Source organism: Osmerus eperlanus, chromosome 6 (genome assembly GCF_963692335.1).
Source record: "Osmerus eperlanus chromosome 6, fOsmEpe2.1, whole genome shotgun sequence".
Lineage (NCBI taxonomy): Eukaryota > Metazoa > Chordata > Actinopteri > Osmeriformes > Osmeridae > Osmerus > Osmerus eperlanus.
In genome coordinates this window covers 7,774,393-7,794,861 of record NC_085023.1, presented here as the reverse complement: position 1 = coordinate 7,794,861, position 20,469 = coordinate 7,774,393, and the positions used below count along the sequence as shown (strand labels likewise).

The window sequence follows — 20,469 nt, the reverse complement described above, 5'->3', positions numbered from 1 at the left end:
GGCATTATCAGCAAAATAGTAATGTGGTTGGATCAAATCTGATGAAGAATATTTGGAATTTATCAGCAATACTGTATTAAACATCAGTGAGCTTTGTGTTTAAACAGCAAATGTTTACTCCTCGCCAGGTCTGCAAACGCCTTTGTAAACCGAGATCTGTTAAAACGTTTGTTAACCGAGACCGTAGGTCAAATCGTTTTAACAAATCGAGGCGACACCGGGATTTTTCTCTCCCTTCTGGGCTTCCCCTTGTAACCTTTGTGTTTCACGTCACAACGCTGTGAATTGCGGGCAATTCCCTGAGGCAAAGTCTGCAAAAATGCTGACTTACGAAAAGGGTGCAAAAAGGGCTCCAAATGTCTGAGAAAGAGCCCTCGCACACTTGATGATATGAAAGTGGGACAGCCCTAAGCCCTTATGGACTTAGCGAGAACACGCTTCAAAGTCTGTAAATCTGTGAGGGTGGACATTGGGATTGGAATTACCACATACCTGTCAACTATATACAATTAATTGTATATAGTGGGACAAGTTATCCCTTACTTCTCACGGTATGTGTCCACTACAGCGTTTTTTAATGCTCTGCACCGCTTGCCTTCCCACAGTGTCCCAGAGTTGTAGTTCTCTAAGGTCACTGTTGTAGTCATGGCCAAGCGTGCAGACTTGGGTTCATGTACTCACAATATCGATCAAAATACCACTTTTACACAACATTTGTGTAAAATTACAGAATTTTTACGAGTGCAAGATTACAGTAGAATACATGTTACGCCACCGGTCACTCAACCAGTCGTTTGTAGGCTGGGCTAGCAAGCTAGCAGTGGCACAGAACAGTCACGTACTGTGACGAGACTGAATATAAAAGTATGAAAACACACTAGGGACACTTATAACGTCGGCAACCCTGCACCATGCATTATTAGTTTAATGTAATCTTTAAATTCAGGCTCGTCGCATTACGTAACTTTGTTCTGAACAGAACTGGGTGTGCAGACACATACAATAATTTTCTCTTCCATCTTGAAATTGTAAAACCTAGAAATGTTTACCATGACGAACAGTTGCTACGTTACAAGAAACCAATCTGATTGGTCAACGCTAGCGTTTTCACGCTCCTCATTTACATAAAGTTGAGAAAATCCAACTTGCAACGCTCAACTCCGCTCACCTTCCCACAATGCCATACGCGAGCGTCAACGCCCGATTTCATTGAAAATGAATTGGAAGCCGACGCTCCGTGCCGCTCCGCTGTAGTGGTTAGCACCATCAGGATGAAAAATACAAGGTGTTGCGTGAGAGCGTGTGATCTGGTTGATCTACGTGAGTCTCACGGCGAATATGTGAGACTTGAGAGCTCTGTCAGGAAGGTTCGCACTTACAGCTACTCCAACTGTCTGCAAACCCCTTCTAGGCTACTGGACTGGACTATCCATGCTACACAGTACACTGGCAGGGCAGGAGAGGAGTTTACTTTTACATGACTCGGCCAGAGACTTACAATTCCGTCTGCCAAGCTAAATAATTACTAGGACCATTAACAAAATAATAGCTACTACATTTTACTACAAAAATAAAATAATTTATCAAATTATAGACAATATAGAGTAGGCTATTCCAAATCTAAATATTGGTGACAGCTTGTTGTAGGGTCTGGCGCACATTTGCAACATGTGAACAGGACGAAGACGTGCAACGCTAGCTACCTTTTCACAAAACGAAACAGAATGGTGAGAATACCGGAAGGTAGAGCATTGTAGGTGTGTTGGTCCATGTGCTAATACATTAGGGTACGAACACAAGTTGTCACCCCTTTCTACAGTAGCTTGGAAGACACCCATCCGTGAGTCTGTGAGGGTGGACATTGGGATTGGTATGGCGTCAGATTTGTGTCAAAAGCATTTTCACTCCTTGTCCCGCACATCGCATATTGAGAAAATGTCCCGCATTTTCATCAGTCTGTTGGTTTTTTATGATCATATTAAGAAAACGTACATGCGTTTTTTTGTCTTTTTAAGAAAGCATTTTATTTATCATTTTTGCAGCGTAGTTTTTCACCTATTTTTAACAGCGCTTCTTCAGAAGTACAAATACAACAGCCGTTTTTTTAATCCTATCCAATGGTTGAAAAGAAAGGAGTAAATACGGTCACTATGGGTTGTGACGGCTGTCAATCAAAATGTGGAGCGGTGATTCGTTCCATGTGTTCCCTGTCAGAAAATAACTGGATAATTTGTTAAATTAAAATGTAAAATGGTGGCATAATGGCAACACAAAATAGAAAATGTTCTTTTAGTAAAGACTGGGTTAGGACATACCTGGGTGAGGCCGATAGAAGGGTTTAGGGTTAGTTGGACTTGGTCAGAAGTGTTTCAAAAATAGTTATCTGCATGATGCCTGCTGCCTTTGGGCTCAGGGATGTTGAATTTAAATTAAGACATGTTATGTTACATTGTGATGTAATGGTGTTTTCTGGAAGGTACTAAAGAACAAAGCATAATACAAATGTTTTTATTAAGTTAGATAGACATGTGATATAACAGTTTCAGGTGTTCTTAGTGTTGGTAACATGTCCCACATTGTCCCACACAAACTTAGTAATCGTCCCACATTTGGTTTATTTGATGGTGGTCACCCTAGATATAACCCTAAGTACTCGCGCACAAATTCAACAACCGAGAGTTGTACAGGTAGCTGCGAGCGAGAGCCTGGCACGCACTCAAAGGTTAAATCTGCTCACGCAGTGAAATTCTGCTTGCAAACAGTGGAGTTCTGCTCACGGACCAGAGTTTTTATCTCGCAGTGAATTTCTGCTTAGCTGCTCTTGGTTGTTGAATTTGTGCGCAAGTACTAATATCAAAGAAGACAAGAGACGAACCTCAATAGAATGTCCCATTGCAAAATCTGCGCCCAGCAGCGGTCCTACACATCCGCCATTTTGGACTGTGAATGTCACTCGAACAAATCAATGTACAAACTAAATTATCTATATTGGATCGCCATATATTTAATGTCTCTACCGAAATAACATGTGTTAAACTATTATATAGGCATATACAGCCTGCATAAACATTCATACTATTTATTTACTTGCTAAGTAGGCAGACATCCCAAGTCTCCCGGAAGTTCCGGGAGTCTCCCGCATTTCCATAGCGGCTCCCTGACGCCCGCAAATTCTATTCACCTTATTCCGGAAGTCACGATGGGCGCGGCCATCCGCGTATTCTCATTTCCGGTTTAGATACTTTCCGCTTAAAACGGTACTAAAAGAGAATGTCTTAACCCTCGTGCTGCCTTCGGGTCACATGACCCAAAGGTTCATAACGAACCATCGTTGTGTTTACCCAATTTTACCCAATACAAAACCAAATAAAAATAATTTTCTTTTAACCTTCGCAATGTGGGGGGTCTGAGACAGCCCAACGGTTAAAAGAAAATGCTTCACTTTGTTTTTGTATGCGGTAAAGTTGTCGCAATACGACGGTGGGTCACAATGACTGATGGGTCAGAACGACCCGAAGATAACACAAGGGTTAAACAGGCTCTGGTACTAATTAACTAAAGGCTAATAGAGATACCCAGCGTCAACTGTGCAGTTCGTGGCTGCCTTAACAGCTGGAGAAAACGGAATCAGACCCTGTATTATCATTGTTTTGACCATGGAAAGAAGAGGTCCGGATCTGCGTCCCTGGCTGAAGGCACTGAATTTAACCCTTGTGTTATCTTCGGGTCATTCTGACCCATCAGTCATTGTGACCCACCATTGTATTGCGACAACTTTACCGCATACAAAAGCAAAGTGAAGCATTTTCTTTTAACTGATGGGCTCTCAGACCCCCTACATTGCGAAGGTTAAAAGAAAATTATTGGGTGTGCTCAAGCCTTCGAACTATAGCTTTACTGCAAGGCAGCTGCAGAAACGCCACAAGCAAAGAGGCCAGGGTGATAACTATTTACTCATTTTACTTTGTGATATGACACACAATTGTCATGTGTAATGTAAAGTATAAGCTGATATTATTAAGGAAGTACATCTACTTTCGGAAACAGTAGTCTACTATTTCACTGAAGTATTAGCATCATGACATTAGCCTGTGTTGCCCGGGCAACACATACTACAGTGGTCTATGATGTAGCGTTATCTGTTTTCAATCGTTAAAATAAACATTCCTCACATATACATTTTCGTTGTAGGATTTATTCTGACATTAGTAAATGATTTGTTGGTGAAATTACCATTACCTGTGGTTTCAAACCAGTGTAGCTCACTGCAACGCTGTTGCTTACGCGAGACACACTACAAAAACATCTACACTACACAGCTGTTTAGGAAGTCAAACGGCGACAGAACATGTTCGGCACTCCCCTTACTTAAATCAAAAGTCTATCTAACTACTAACCTGAACTTCATTGCCACAGCCTAAACGTTGTCAATCTGTTCATGAAAATAATTAATTTCAGCTTAAACCGTACAACGGAACGTTAAATCCAATTCAACCAACGCAATCGCTACCAAGACAAACACAGCAGTAGTCTAGTACTGTACCGTAGTAGTACAATTTACCGGGGCAGCTTCTCCACACAGGGCTATATCGCATTTTGCGTTGTTACTGACAATGATCGCTACCAGTGAGCTTTTTATGAATGAGCGATTTTCCACTAAATAAATGTCAAGCTTATTTACGTTTTGGGGGGCATATTTTCAGTTAGCAGATGGTACTGTTTGAATCGCGATTCCATCTTCTACTGCCGGGTAACGTCGTAGAATAATCTTCAAAGGGGGTTCTTTATTAATGAATGAATGCAATGAGTAGGCTAAATGCCTGAAAATATCATGAGAAGGGAAAAACTTAAAATGACGTTTAAGTCATAGAGATTAGGTCAATTTTTACACCGGTCTTGTAATCTTTATAAATAATAAGTATGCATTTTTATATAAAATATACAGAAATATCAGTTGTAAAAATGTCATTCAAAAACGGACCCCTGTGCAACCGACGCAAGCAAGCACACCCTACAATTTCCCCAGAAATCGTACCCTCTCTAGTTTTTATTTGTTTTTGTATTGGGTAAAATTGGGTAAACACAACGATGGTTCGTTATGAACCTTTGGGTCATGTGACCCGAAGGCAGCACAAGGGTTAAAAGACCCACAGACGTTTCCTTTTGTCTGCTCGTATCACTTGCAACATAAAGTGTGTAATAAGAGATAAACTAGCTATATTTTAGTATGTTTTAGTATTCTCAATTTACGATATTAGTAGATTATAACAAAATGTATGGGCATGGCTGTGAGCAAAACTGCTGCAGTGCATCTAAATGTAATGTAAAGCTTTTGAAACAACGCAGCAATCAAATTATTTAATAGATGCATCTTTCTAATTGCCTTAACCCTTGTGCTGCCTTCGGGTCACATGACCCAAAGGTTCATAATGAACCATCATTGTGTTTACCCAATTTTACCCAATACAAAAACAAATAAAAATAATTTTCTTTTAACCTTTGCAATGTGGGGGGTCTGAGACAGCCCAACGGTTAAAAGAAAATGCTTCACTTTGTTTTTGTATGCGGTAAAGTTGTCGCAATACGACGGTGGGTCACAATGACTGATGGGTCAGAATGACCCGAAGATAACACAAGGGTTAAATAGGAGGGAATTGATTACTAGTGCACACCCTATATCATGTAAGTTTTAACACGTTGCATAAAGCTTGTACCAAAGACCCTTGATGAAAAAGTTGTTACTATTTACACTCATACAGGGGAGTCAGGTGGCTGAGCGGTGAGGGAATCGGGCTAGTAATCCGAAGGTTGCCAGTTCGATTCCCGGCCGTGCCAACTGACGTTGTGTCCTTGGGCAAGGCACTTCAACCTACTTGCCTCGGGGGAATGTCCCTGTACTTATTGTAAGTCGCTCTGGATAAGAGCGTCTGCTAAATGACTAAATGTAAATGTAATACATTTGCAGTTTATGGCTAATAGCAGAGACCTGATGAAAAACTAGAGCCTCAAGTAGATAAACAAGAAGCTAACGTTCTACTGCTAACAATGTTAGCTGGTCGGTTTTGCAGGGGAATCTCAAATACATGTACTGTAAAATTAATCACACGACTGAATTCTGGAGGACCTAAGCTTTTAAACACAGTATAGCAAATGCATATGCCCTGCAGTGAAATCGAACATCTTATGTTTGTGGCTAATGTAACGCCTGATTATCACAGCAGAGCGCAGGGCAGCGATTTGACCGGCAAACGAATTATATAAACATTTAAAAGTCGTTTTCAAGCCATCCAGTGAAAGGGTGTATCGTTGACTTGTTGTAGCACACTAACATAGCACATCTGGCACAAATCCACCTAATTGGGTGTGCTTTGCCTTCGGCAAGGGCACAACCTTTGTTCTCTCACATATATATTATTATTGTGAGAATGCTGTTCAGCACACTATTGTTTTTCCAACTTCTTAGTTCTTCCGCCGTTTTCTGTCCTTAAACTAGTCCTGCATACTTTCACTGATTCCTACAATTTTTGTATCAAAACGTTCAGATCCTTCAGGAGATGTGTGCTATGTCTTTTGGTATTTCTCACTTTTATACTTTTTAAGATATTAAGGTTTTTGTGCAAATTATTCTCCCATTAAAAGTAATGGTAAAGCCTTTCAAATCATTAAAAAGCTTCCTCCTCTTTCAAACGTAACTACTTCAGCATACTTTCAGCTAGAGACACCATTCCACCTTTAAAATGTTCACAAGACATTCAGCTATTCCCAAATGATTCAGCTTTTTCAAATATTCAGCCAATTTCGAATTATGACAGTTTGAACTAGAAAGGCATTTCCTGCTGAAAATGCGGTGGAATGCTGAAAGATGAAATTATTTTTCTTAAATTGCAGAAAATACAGAAATGAGAAAATACCCGCAAGCTGAAATGAATGTCAAAAATGTGTGAGTCACACAAAAGAGGCAGTGTGGAAACTGAACTGCATCATCTAACAACGCTAAGAGCTGAAATACAATGCGGGAGAAGCTGAAAGCTGAACTGTTAAACAGAAGAAGAAGTAGGCCTAGGCTAGCTAGTCATGAAAAGAATATTATAGTCTTAACAGCTGAAATTATAGTTGGGATAGTAATAGCAGTAGCAGATGTGTGCATTGAGTGCGTTTACTCGGCTTTCTTAGTAGGATTCAATGTGTTGATTGAATGAAACATACAGCAGTAGGGCCGATACAGGAAGACACGGCGACACTTTGTTGCTGAAGGATGATGGTGCAAGTTTTGTCCGTGGAGCATACAACGATTAATAAAAAGAATCATGTAGATGCGCTTATTGAGTAATCGCATAACTAATTACACATGTAAACGGAGTAATCGTATGGCATAAACCGACAATTGCTAGTAATCGGGTTTCTCATGGTCAAGTAAACGCACTTAGTGACGTAGTAGAATAAAACAGTTCCATTAGCAATAGTAGTAAAAGAGATATTGGCCGGGTTTCCCAGATTCGTTAAGAAGGTCTTAACGCTAAGACCTTCTTAAGAGCGTTCTAAGAACGCTCTAGAACGCTCTTAGAACGCTCCTAAGAAGCTCTTAGCGTTAAGAGCTTCTTAACGAATCTGGGAAACCCGGCCATTAGCAGCACCTGCAGAGTCACCTCTTGTAAATTGTATTAGGTTGAAATACTATCAAACTCTGTCTTGTGACTCCACTAATCAGCTAATACAAATCACCTGTGTGAGAGACTGAGTGGTGCGTGTCTGTCGTTGCCATGGTGATGGTGCAGCTATGATTGCTAACGCGCTGAGGGCAGAGAATAACAGAAATGTAGCTAGAATCCACACCTCAAACAAGTTAACCTAGACGCAAAACTATACGTCCAATCCAAAAAATAAGGATATTTTCCGAGACCCAAGACTCTGCCGAAACCAGAGATGTCCTTTATATGTCTGTGCGGTCAGAAATACGACTCTACCGGCAGTTTCAAAATCTTGTTTTTTTTTGCTTTCTCTGACGATTTTGTCACCAGATTTGCATTGGTCTCTATGGGGCGAGAGTTGGACTTTGTCTCGCTTTCGTGGGGCTCTGAACAAATGTGTACTTCTGTTGGATTCAACAGACAACTGTCTACGACCAGCACAAAATTAGCTATCTATTGATCCAAAAACGAAGCATGAAGAGCGAAAATTGTGGCAATGCTGGCAAACTAGAAATCTTTTTTCAACGACATCCGAAGCTGCCCTCCACTCTGAGCGTTTCAGTCTGCACTCTAGGGTTTCACGTAAACACCCATGTAAATCTCAGAAACGGCTTGAAAAAGTCATGAAACATAATCAGTGATATTGAAAAAAGTTGAATAAATATCAAAAAGCTGAATTATTTAAAAATAGTTTAGGGTTTTGTCAACATTTTAAAGTTTAAATGGTGGCTCTAGCTGAAAGATTGAGGAAGAATAAGGATTTGGAAGTTGAAGAAGTTTAAAGAAGTTTGAGAGGATTTGAAAGAACTCCATTGGAAACCCATGTTAAAAAAATTATGAATATTGATTTATATTAATTCAAGCATAAGAGGTACAAAGCTGAAAAGTCATAGCAGGAATGGCCTGAAACTGCTGAATTTTTTGATAGCTGAACGGTTTTAATAGCTGAAGATTTGAAGGCGCTGAAACGTACCACGGAAGAAATAGAATAAGAAGAATATGAAGAAGTTGAATAAAGATTCAAAGAATAATACTTGGAATGCTGAAGCAGCATTCCAACAAATACATTAAAATGTTTCCTCCTTCTTGATTTTTATGAATGAGCAGCAAGCAGAGTGGCACACTGCTGCCTGCTCTTTTTCTGATATTAAACTAAATTGTCAAACAAATTCCTCTAACTTTCATATAGTTTAACTTACAGAAACAAGTTATACCTTAAAATGTAGGAACATTTGTCCTCTTTCAGCCAATGTAACTACTAAAGAGCTCACATTTACAGATTGTCAGCTATGAGCCTTGAAGCGAGAGCAGCCTTTCAAATTCTCTCACTAACTTCAATGGAGAGGTGGGTAAAATCCGTCAGAGAAAGCAAGAAAGAAGATGATTTCGAAACTGCCGGTAGAGACATATTTCTGACCGCACAGACATATAAAGCAGGGGTTCTCAAACTTTTCAGCCCACAACCCCTAAAATAATGGTGCCAGTGACTTGCGACCCCCGCATCCACGGAGGTGGTTTACGTACGTGGGAGTAAAAAGAGGCCCTGGATCTGATCCAGACCTGCCCACCAGAACCGGCCCCCGTATACGCCACCCCAGCTAACCTGTTAATGCATGCAATGCTTGATGTGATGCTAGTTCGGGAGTTCGACAGTAAATGCGAGCGTGCGCAAATTCTTTGGCCTGTATTTGAGCGCAAAATATTTTTTGAGCTTTAGTGTAAAATAAACAGCTTTTTTTCAATTGGTAAAACCTTATCTAGTGATGGTGATGTATTTTTGTCTCTTAATTTTTCAGCCCCACCCTTACGTTTCTTAGCCTGGTTTTCCATCGTTATTCTTCTCCCGGTGCTCCCGATGGCCAGTCCGCTACTGCAGGGCTGTGCCGCGGTGGTGGATTTTCAAGTCATATTATTTTAAATTCTCGTGCTATCAAGGGGTGTTGCAGCACCCTCATCGCCCCTAGTTCCCACGGCCATGGGTATTCCCTCTCCACTGAAATCCAAAACTCAGCCAGTGTCTTGGCTGAGAACGCTGTCTTTAACGTTTGGTCGCTTGACAGTTCAACTAATGCGTCCTGCTGCTTGGATGTCAGATGGTTTGCCGTACTTACAGTGAATGGAAAATCAAAAGGCTGATGGCTTTTTTATTTGCATGCATTAATTTAACTACTATTTTTAACTTGTTAAAATTTTGCCTAAAATATGCTATTTCTAATTGTTTTAAAATGTTCCTTGATTTCTGGAAATCATCTCGCGACCCCCCCTCGTTGTCTTGTGACCTCCCGAGGGGTCGCGACCCCCACTTTGAGAACCACTGAAAAGGACATCTCTAGTTTCGGCAGAGTCTTGGGTCTCGGAAAATATCCTCATTTTATATATTGGACGTGTAGTTTTGCGTCTAGGTCAACTTGTTTGAGGTGTGGATGCTAGGTAAATGTTTGTTTTTCTCTGTGCCTAGCTCGTTAGCTATCACAGCTGCGCCATCACCGTGGCAACCAAACAGACAAGCACCATGAACGTTTTTGAAACTGCCAAAGGAGTTGTATTTCTGACCGCACAGACACATAAAGGATATCTATGGTTTCGGCTGTCTTGGAATGAAATATACGTAATTATGTGGGCAATGTAGAACAGCGGACAGATTCGATATTTGAACTTTTGTTAGTTATGGCCATTCTAGTGACTCTACTGTCATCATGGCTGCTAATAGAACGGCGAAACAGGTCACATACGGTCTAATAACTATCATTCAGTACCTAGCTACAAACAAATGCTTCGTAACTGAAGAGTAATTACTTTTTATTGGCGATATTGACAACAGAGGTTAAGGAACTTGTCTTTAATCAAAAGATGGTCTCCATTTTCAATTTGAAGCAGTATATCTAGCTTATGTAGGAAATTTTCCATTGCATCCTCTCTCTAGCTTCACGCCTTCGGTTATTATTCAAGCCTACGGTGTTAATACAGTCTGTAAAAATACCACTTTGACACACTTGCAAGAAATGATCCGCTGGTTAGATGTAGCATGATCTTATTATTTAAGTATTAAAAAACTCACCAGGGACAACGACAACATTGGCAACCCTGCACTATGAATTATTATTTTGATGTCATCTTAAATTAAGTGTCTGAACAGGACTGGGTGTGCAGGCACACATGATTAGTTTCTCCTCCGTCTTGAACCTGAAACCTAGATTCTAGGTTAGAAATGTTGCCAGTCTGTTGCCAATGACCTACGGTTGCTACGTTTTTCCAGCAAGTTCTAGTCATTCCACTATTGTCCTTGGCCCAGACTTCAGCAACTGGTTTTCTGCTAAATTTTCACATTTTCCTGCAGCTCATCTTTCTGAATTTTTGCCCTTATTGTTTTGCATTTTTCTTCTTTCCTTCTATTTTCTTCTGTTTTCTGCGTTCATCTTGCTCCAGGTCCGTATTTTTAAGAAGCTTCCCAATGGAAACCTCAACAAGACTAAGGTTGTTTGCACCTTGTGCTATGCGGAATTAGTTTACTGTACGAGTTCTTCCAGTCTCAAATACCACCTAAACGCAAAGCATCCCTTAGCTAATGCGGAAGATGCCAGGCCAAGCACTGATGTAGCGCAGGAGAAGAGTCGTCGTCAAACTACGATGTTTGAGTGCAACCGAGGCAAGCCCGTCAGCACAGCTCTATCAGCCAAGCTAACTAATCTAATAAACAGTTAATAAACACAAGTACATCTTACTGAACATAATTTATTTTCATCTCCAATTATCATAGTAGAACAGCTTTCTCAAGCAGTTTGTGATGCATTTTGGAAACAGGAGATGAGCTCCTGGTCTAATGCGCCACCTGGCTTGAGAAACCCGTTCTCAAAGACTTACTTTTAGTCATTATTTGGGTAGCACACATATTCTGAATGCCTTCGGCGGAATTCAAATGAGCCATTTTAATCTAGATTAACGCCAATATTACAGTGAGATTAATCTAGATTAAAAAAAATTAATCTATGCCCACCACTAAAATTTTCACAATTTTCTGCTTTTTTAGGATGGTCAGCTATCCCCATTCAGGTTTGCGTGGTTTAAGTAGAAATTGCGTTTTTGTGGTGAAAAGTGAAGCTAACGGTGGCTAATTTGCTAGCCACAGTCACTGACGTTCCTAACGTCACTAACGTCACGAAGACACGCGTGACTACCTGTAGCAGAACATTCGTTTCACATCTGTTAACTTGGGGAATAGCTAGGCTAACTATAGCTTTACTGCAAGGCAGCTTCAGAAACGCCACAAGCAAAGAGGCCAGGGTGATAACTATTTATTCATTTTACTTTGTGATGTGAAACACAATTGTGAAATGTAATGTACAATATTAGCTGATATTATTAAGGAAGTAGGCCCACATCTACTTTCGGAAACGGTAGTCTACTATTTCACTGAAGCATTAGCATCATGCATTAGCCTCTGTTGCCCGGGCAACACATACTACAGTGGTCTATGATGCATCTGTTTTCAATCGTTAAAATAAACATTCCTCACAAATACATTTTCGTTGTAGGATTTATTATGACATTACATTAAAAGTAAACGATTTGTGGGTGAAATTATCATTACCTGTGGTTTCAAACCAGTCTTGCTCACTGCAATGCTGTAGCCTACGTGAGACACTACAAAAACATCTACACAGCTGCTTAGGAAGTCAAACGGCGACAGTACATGTTCGGCACTCCCCTTACTTAAATCAAAAGTCTATCTAACTACTAACCTTAATTAAGAATCCTGTTAAATGTGCCTAAAAACGCCTAAACAGCATACCCAAAGTAAATTGGAAGCTTTTCTTGAACCATTTGGAGTACATGCATGTAACTGGTCTCTTTTCAAAGCTGACACTCTGAAGTTATTTCCCCTGTTGTCAGGACCCCTGTCAGTCCTACTAGTGTTGAGTAATAGAAGCTTGAACACAAGGAAAGTGAACGTTTCTATTTCCGCCTAGATTTTGTTTTGAAAACAGATTAACGGGACTGCACCCGACTACATCAAGTCTCTCCTCCAGCCTTACACCCCCACCCGCCACCTACGGTCTTCTTCTGACAACCATCTGGTGGTCCCACCGCTCAAGAGTGCCCGGTCCCAACACAAGCTCTTCTCCTGTCTGGCCCCCCAATGGTGGAATCAACTCCCCACCTCCATCAGGGACACTGACTGTCTCCCCACCTTTATGAAAAGGCTCAAAACGCACTTGTTCCGGGAGTACAACGGCACTTAGGAATGCTTGGCTGAACCTGATGTTAGTTTCCTCCAGGATGACTCTTATTGAGATACTTGTTTCTCTTGTTGGTTAGTTGTAACGGTTTCAAATTATTGTACTCGCTGTGAAATATTTTTACTGTTGATTGTTTTTTTTTCTACAGGTACACTCTTGCACTTTTGAGGTTCTTGCTGTTTAATTGTAACTTGTCTAACTACATGCATTTATTGGTATTCCCTTTGGGACTTATTTGGTTTTCACAATGTATGCATCATGTTTTGCTACCCGCAATGTTTGGAGCTATCTCGTTGTTATGATCAGTGACCTATGCACTTTTGTAAAACTCTCTCTTGGAAGTCGCATTGGATAAAAACGTCTGCTAAATGCATAAATGTAAATGAAATTCTAGCTGAAGTAAGCGAGACTTGTCGAAATAAGCCTTAATTTACGTTGATGGAATACCCCCCAGGTCTTTGAAGCCTTCAGAGAGCAATGACTGTAGGTGTTGTATTTTGTGAATGTAACCCCCTGGGTTATTTTATGTGTGCACAAATATTAATAACCCTTAACATTTACTGTTAAACACATGTTCACCTTTAGTGAGTCATATCTACATTCCTTACATGTCCTACAATCTGTAATAGTGTCCTTTTTGTTATTCTAAAACACCTATTATTTACTACTACCAGTACATTTGTATTATGTGTTTGGTCAACAAACTTGTCAATCAAGGGCAATAGCAAAATTCCACTGTTTTAATTGGTTTTCTGTTGATTGTTAGGGCGGAAGTTACGCCCTGGTCTACTTTCACTGTCGAGATGTTACTTTTCTTTTCTCTCTTGCAACGCGACCGCTCACGGGAGAAGCTGGACTCCAAGCTCTCGTGGCGCGTCGACGTTGGGCCTTGTGTATAAGCTAGCTAAACGTAGCTTCGATGCCTAGTGTATAAGCTAGCTAAACCTAGCTTCTATGTTTTTGTATAGCCAGCCTCTATGGAAAACGGTTAACGGACTGTTGCCTCAGTTGAAGTTACGAGAACTGTTCAGTTGGTACCGTGTTCCTGCCTAGCCATAGTCCCGCTGTAACTGTGACTGTGGCTGGAGTTGTAGTCGGTTTAGCCTAGAGCAGAAGATCTCCTACACCCTGAGGACAACGCTGGACCCGTGTGCCCTAGCACCTGTGAGGACCGCACTGGATTGTTTGCTCCAGCCTGCTAAATCCTAGCCTGGCTCTGCCCTCCTACGTACTTCCACTCAATTTTATTTTTGCTTCTGTACATAGGTCTGGCCATGAGGTACGTAAGTCAGATTTTTCAGGTTGATTTTCTACCGGCGAATCAGCGAACAGAGGGAGTTGCTGAGAACGATGACGTTGATGTCGTGCGCTAGTTTGTGTTGTAGTAACGGCGGCGGAGAAAGATGCGAGCAAAGCCATTCGGTCCGTTGTGGCAACACTGCCGAATATCCAACAGCTAAAGCTGGAGCAAGAACAAGTTTTTCTGAGTTTTGTTGGTGGCCTTAATGTTGTGGCCCTCCTCCCCACGGGGTTTGGGAACAGTTTGATTTTCCAGCTACGGCAGCTAGCTCTGTTACAGTAGTGGTTAATGAATTGGCTAAGGCGAACACTAGCGATTGGTTATGGCAGATCAGAGTGGCTCTGGGCAGATCCAATAGTTTTAAACTTCAACAGAGTACCCGCCTACAAGGAAGTCAACGCTTGTCAATGGAGCGAGGCCAGACTCTCTGTACAAATGCGATGCACGAGAGTCTGGTTAGGACCAGGCTATCTAAATCCACCCGGCGAGGTCAACGCTGGAAGTTTGGCAGAGCTTTGTTCCCCGGAGTTGTGGTTTCGCGCCACTTTCTTCCCGCACCCGGAGCGCCATTACAACCTTCGGGGTTGGTGAGTACACGCTCTTGGGCGTGTAACAGTAGCCGCCATCGTACAGCAGCTTGGGATGCTTCGACTCTCCAAATCAGGCCTGCACCGTCAGAGACCTTTATTAGCACTCGGTACCGAGTATTGACATTTATTGATTTATAACATTGCCGGCTTTAGTAATGTGTAATTGATGTGTTGTTTATTGGGGGCCCCTAACTGTGTTAATTACTGTGTAATGATGTTCATGTGATAACCTACTGTTTGTGATTACTAGCACTTATGGATGGTTAAAGTTCTTTCTGTATATGATACTAGAAAAGTATTATCTTTAATCATCTTGTGACTATTGACCTTGGTTAATAGTTTTACGACCCACCGAATCATTAAATGGGTCATCCTTTTCAATGTAATCCTATTGTTTCTTCGTTCCTATTTAGAGTTAAGCTTGCACCATCTTCTCTCATAGGTGTATTCGATTGAAGTAGCCTGTCACGCACTCTACACATATTTTAGACATTATACATACTTACACATTAGTTACACACTCATACTGGGGTTTATTAGACTAGTCTACTTAGTTTAGAGTGTAAGTAAGCGAACTTGGGCGCTGTTCATAAGCGGTAAAGCGGAACAGGCGTTACATGAAAGTTTACCGTTGATTTTGATATTTTGGGCAAATTCCAAATTTGGATAAATCTAATTCTTTGTGTTTAGGCTATCGATATGCTAATGCTGTACTGTAACATAGGCCTACTCAACGAGTGGCATATTTTGTAACTGTCAGTTTTAAATTAGCTGTTGTTTATTGCAGTTGATTGAGCTTGATTTTGTCTTTTTATTCATTCATCGTGGTCATGTTAACTGTGACTTCAATAAAGGAGCAAGTGCGCTCAGTAGCCTATCCTGGCTCATGAAAAGGAGTTTTGCTCACTGTTTATTTATGATAACACTTAAAAAAATGTATTAACTGAAAGATTATGCCATATCTTCGAAAAATATATTACAAAGATATATCAACAAATTGTCCACTAGGGGGTGCTTATTGTAGAATTAAATACAAATATTTAAATGTTTACAGGTCTTCAAAGTTTTCACAGCTTTTTGCAGTTTTTTCTTGAAAGAAATAAAACAGTTTTTTTACGTGAAAGCTTACGTTTGTGAATATAGAACTTTGCCATTAAAATAATAAAATTCATTAAATAAACCTGATTACGATTCTCTCCACAGCTTCTAAAAGACCGAATACCAAGTGCTTCCACAACAACATAAATTGCACATCAATATTCTCTGTAATAAAATCACAAACATTCTGCCAAAATGGTTTCACAAACGGGTAGTGCCAAAACCAATGAACCACAGTTTCAGGGTTCGTTCGTTCGTTATCTGCCGCTTGTCCGGGGGTCGGGTCGCGGGGGCAGCAACCTAAGCAGGGAGGCCCAGACTTCCCTCTCCCCGGCCACTTCCACCAGCTCTTCCTGGGGGACACCGAGGCGTTCCCAGGCCAGCCGAGAGACATAGTCCCTCCAGTGTGTCCTGGGTCTTCCCCGGGGCCTCTTCCCAGTGGGACGTGCCCAGAACACCTCACCAGGGAGGCGTCCAGGAGGCATCCTTATCAGATGCCCGAGCCACCTCAACTGGCCCCTCTCAACGCGGAGGAGCAGCGGTTCTACTCTGAGCCCCTCCCGGATGACCGAGCTTCTCACCCAATCTCTAAGGGAGAGCCCGGACACCCTGCGGAGAAAGCTAATTTCGTCCGCTTGTATTCGCAATCTCGTTCTTTCGGTCACTACCCACAGTTTGTGACCATAGGTGAGGGTAGGAACGTAGATCGACTGGTAAATAAAGAGCTTCGCCTTTCGACTCAGCTCCTTCTTCACCACGACGGACCGATTTTTCAGACGGACTAGTTTCAGGGTGACTGTCACAAAAGGTACAACTATAATCAATTCTAACTGTAAATTTAAGAAAATAATGTTTCACCGGGTAAATCCTATGTATAATTCTAAATGATACCCCTTTAACTTGTTAACTTGTTCGTAACTAAATATTGATTCGGTATAAGCCAAACCTTTTAACACATAATATTGTCTGTTAAACTATTCTAATATGAATAAATATAAGGCAGAGATACAGAGTCCCTTTGAAGTAACTCTCTTATGGATCTGTTACGTGAGTTAAAAGAGAAACAAATATTACCAACATAAGTTTAGTATAGTAGGTGGGGACCAGTGTTGAAGGTCTATTCTTTTCCCCTGTCTAAACAGCATACACACTTTTGAAGATATTGCACCTAAAACTCTAGCATAGTCCCCCGGTGTTACAGGAATCTTATAATTTGCCAGAAACTCTTCATAAGTGTAAACTAAACCATTTTCATTAAATAACTGATCTACCACTGCGATGCCATTACCAAACCAATGTTTCAGAAAAAAAGATTTCCTTATTGTTCCATACATAATACATATGAGGTGAAAAGTTATATTTGAAAATGAAAGACCACGACAAAAAGGCTTGGCGATGAAATTCAGACAGTTTCACCGGTATTTAAAAAAAAATTGTATACTACCAAGGTTTGAACAAATATGGGAGGGGATAAAGTTCCAAATGGAAACAGAATTTCTGATAATCTGATGAAGCCAATTAATTGATGTATTATTTAATGTTTCAAAATATTTAGATGCAAAGCCATTGCTTTATAAGTCAGTCTCGAAATACCCTCTGCCTTTGTAATGTAAACACTGCCTCTTAAAGAAAGATATCTTGTAAGCCACTGATTTAATTTCCTTTTAGTTTTTTCAACAATAGGATTGAAGTTTAGTAAACATCTTCTATGTTGATACTTAGTAATCACTATTCCCAAATATTGAACCTCATTTTTAAGAGGAATACCATAGTAAGACGTTTCAGAACAAGCATTGACGGCCATAAGCTCACATTTTGCCAAATTCAGGTATACACCAGATGCCCTTGAAAATGTACTGATTAAGTCAGTGTCCACAGAAATTTGGTTTTGGTTCTGAATGAAAAGTGTAGTGTCATCGGCTGATTGGGTTATTTTGATCTCTCTCTATGTGCCGATTTTTCAAGAAACCCGATTGTGAGTCCAAAATTGTTTTTAAGTCTTCTAGCCAGTATTAGGGCCAGCAATTTATAATCATTGTTTAATAAGCAAATAGGGCACCAATTATCAAGATACAGTGCCTTGCGAAAGTATTCGGCCCCCTTGAATTTTTCGACCTTTTGCCACATTTCAGGCTTCAAACAAAGATATAAGAATGATTTTTTTTGTGAAAAATCAACAAGTGGGACACAATCATGAAGTGGAACGAAATTTATTGGATATTTCAAACTTTTTTTAACAAATCAAAAACTGAAAAATTGGGCGTGCAAAATTATTCAACTTAATACTATGTTGCGCCACCTTTTGCTGCGATTACAGCTGTAAGTCGCTTGGGGTATGTCTCTATCAGTTGCGCACATCGAGAGACTGACATTTTTGCCCATTCTTCCTTGCAAAACAGCTCGAGCTCAGTGAGTTTGGATGGAGAGCGTTTGTGAACAGCAGTTTTCAGTTCTTTCCACAGATTCTCGATTGGATTCAGGTCTGGACTTTGACTTGGCCATTCTAAAACCTGGATATGTTTATTTGTGAACCATTCCATTGTAGATTTTGCTTTATGTTTTGGATCATTGTCTTGTTGGAAGACAAATCTCCATCCCAGTCTCAGGTCTTTTGCAGACTCCATCAGGTTTTCTTCCAGAATGGTCCTGTATTTGGCTCCATCCATCTTCCCATCAATGTTAACCATCTTCCCTGTCCCTGCTGAAGAAAAGCAGGCCAAAACCATGATGCTGCCACCACCATGTTTGACAGTGGGGATGGTGTGTTCAGGGTGATGAGCTGTGTTGCTTTTACGCCAAACATAACGTTTTGCATTGTTGCCAAAAAGTTCGATTTTGGATTCATCTGACCAGAGCACCTTTTTCCACATGTTTGGTGTGTCTCCCAGGTGGCTTGTGGCAAACTTTAAACAACACTTTTTATGGATATCTTTAAGAAATGGCTTTCTTCTTCCATAAAAGCCAGATTTGTGCAGTATACGACTGATTGTTGTCCTATGGACAGAGTCTCCCACCTCTGCTGTAGATCTCTGCAGTTCATCCAGAGTGATCATTGGCCTCTTGGCTGCATCTCTGATCAGTCTTCTCCTTGTATGAGCTGAAAGTTTAGAGGGACGGCTGGGTCTTGGTAGATTTGCAGTGGTCTGATACTCCTTCCATTTCAATATTATCGCTTGCACAGTGCTCCTTGGGATGTTTAAAGCTTGGGAAATCTTTTTGTATCCAAATCCGGCTTTAAACTTCTCCACAACAGTATCTCGGACCTGCCTGGTGTGTTCCTTGTTCTTCATGATGCTCTCTGCGCTTTAAACGGACCTCTGACACTATCACAGAGCAGGTGCATTTATACGGAGACTTGATTACACACAGGTGGATTCTGTTTATCATCATTAGTCATTTAGGTCAACATTGGATCATTCAGAGATCCTCACTGAACTTCTGGAGAGTGTTTGCTGCACTGAAAGTAAAGGGGCTGAATACTTTTGCACGCCAAATTTTTCAGTTTTTGATTTGTTAAAAAAGTTTGAAATATCCAATAAATTTCGTTCCACTTCATGATTGTGTCCCACTTGTTGTTGATTTTTCATAAAAAATTACATTTTTATATCTTTATGTTTGTCCAACCATTCTATAAACTTGAACATTCTATGACCTCCAGAAGATTATCATTGTCTAACTTCCTATTGTATCCGTAAACACTAGCTGTAATAATAAAAGTATCATTACAATTGAGTAGAAAACAAACAAAGTGCCCGTCTGAATCACAAAATGAATGCACAACTTCACCATTAAACATATTTTTCAGTGTCATCACCCCGGCTGAATGTTCAGAACCATGTGAAAACCATATCGAAGTCCCCCAACGAATTCCAGAATTTGGCATCATCATTAAGCAAATGAGATTCTTGAATATAACAGAAATCAGCCCTGTATTGTCTAGCATAGAAATAGTGCTTTTCTTTTAATCGTATTTTGCATCCCCCTAGCGTTAAAAGATAGAAAAGACAAATTCAACAGGTTAACGGAACAAATTGAACAAATGTAAAAGTAGTTTTTAATTGAAGATAAGAACAAAGAATCAAAATAGATCAAGATCAGCACCCGTGAAGAGCAATTATAACTACGATAACCAATCATTAGTTAATCAGTAAAAAAAAAGTTAACTAGGCCTAAGCCTAGTTAGGATGATGGTTTTTTTGTACTTTTAAATTAAGTCTCGGAACAAAACGTAACTTCGTTCTGTGGTAACTAGCTAGCTAGCCCGGCTGTGACTCCCTATTCGTATCGACAGATTAGCAGAGACTTTGAGGAATATAATAAAAAGTTTTTACACATGTCAATGTGTTGTATGTCTATTAAACAGTTTTGTATTTTGTATACATGTTGTATTTTGATCGATATTACGAGTACGTAAACCCAAGTCTGCACACTTTACCATGACGTTATACGAAATACAACAGTAACTTTAGAGAACTACAACTCTGCATTAATCTGTCTGACACGCCCCCGAGCGTGGTGCACTGTGGGAAGGCGAGCGATGGCAAGCGATTCGCATC

At 40.5% G+C, this 20,469-nt stretch overlaps 1 protein-coding gene across 1 annotated transcript in view; it reads right to left on the bottom strand.

The window, feature by feature from the left end:
• Nucleotides 1-20,469, bottom strand: part of LOC134022079 (CUB and sushi domain-containing protein 1-like) — a 522,528-nt gene that overhangs the window by 180,323 nt on the left and 321,736 nt on the right. The gene's annotated exons all lie outside the window — the stretch shown is intronic.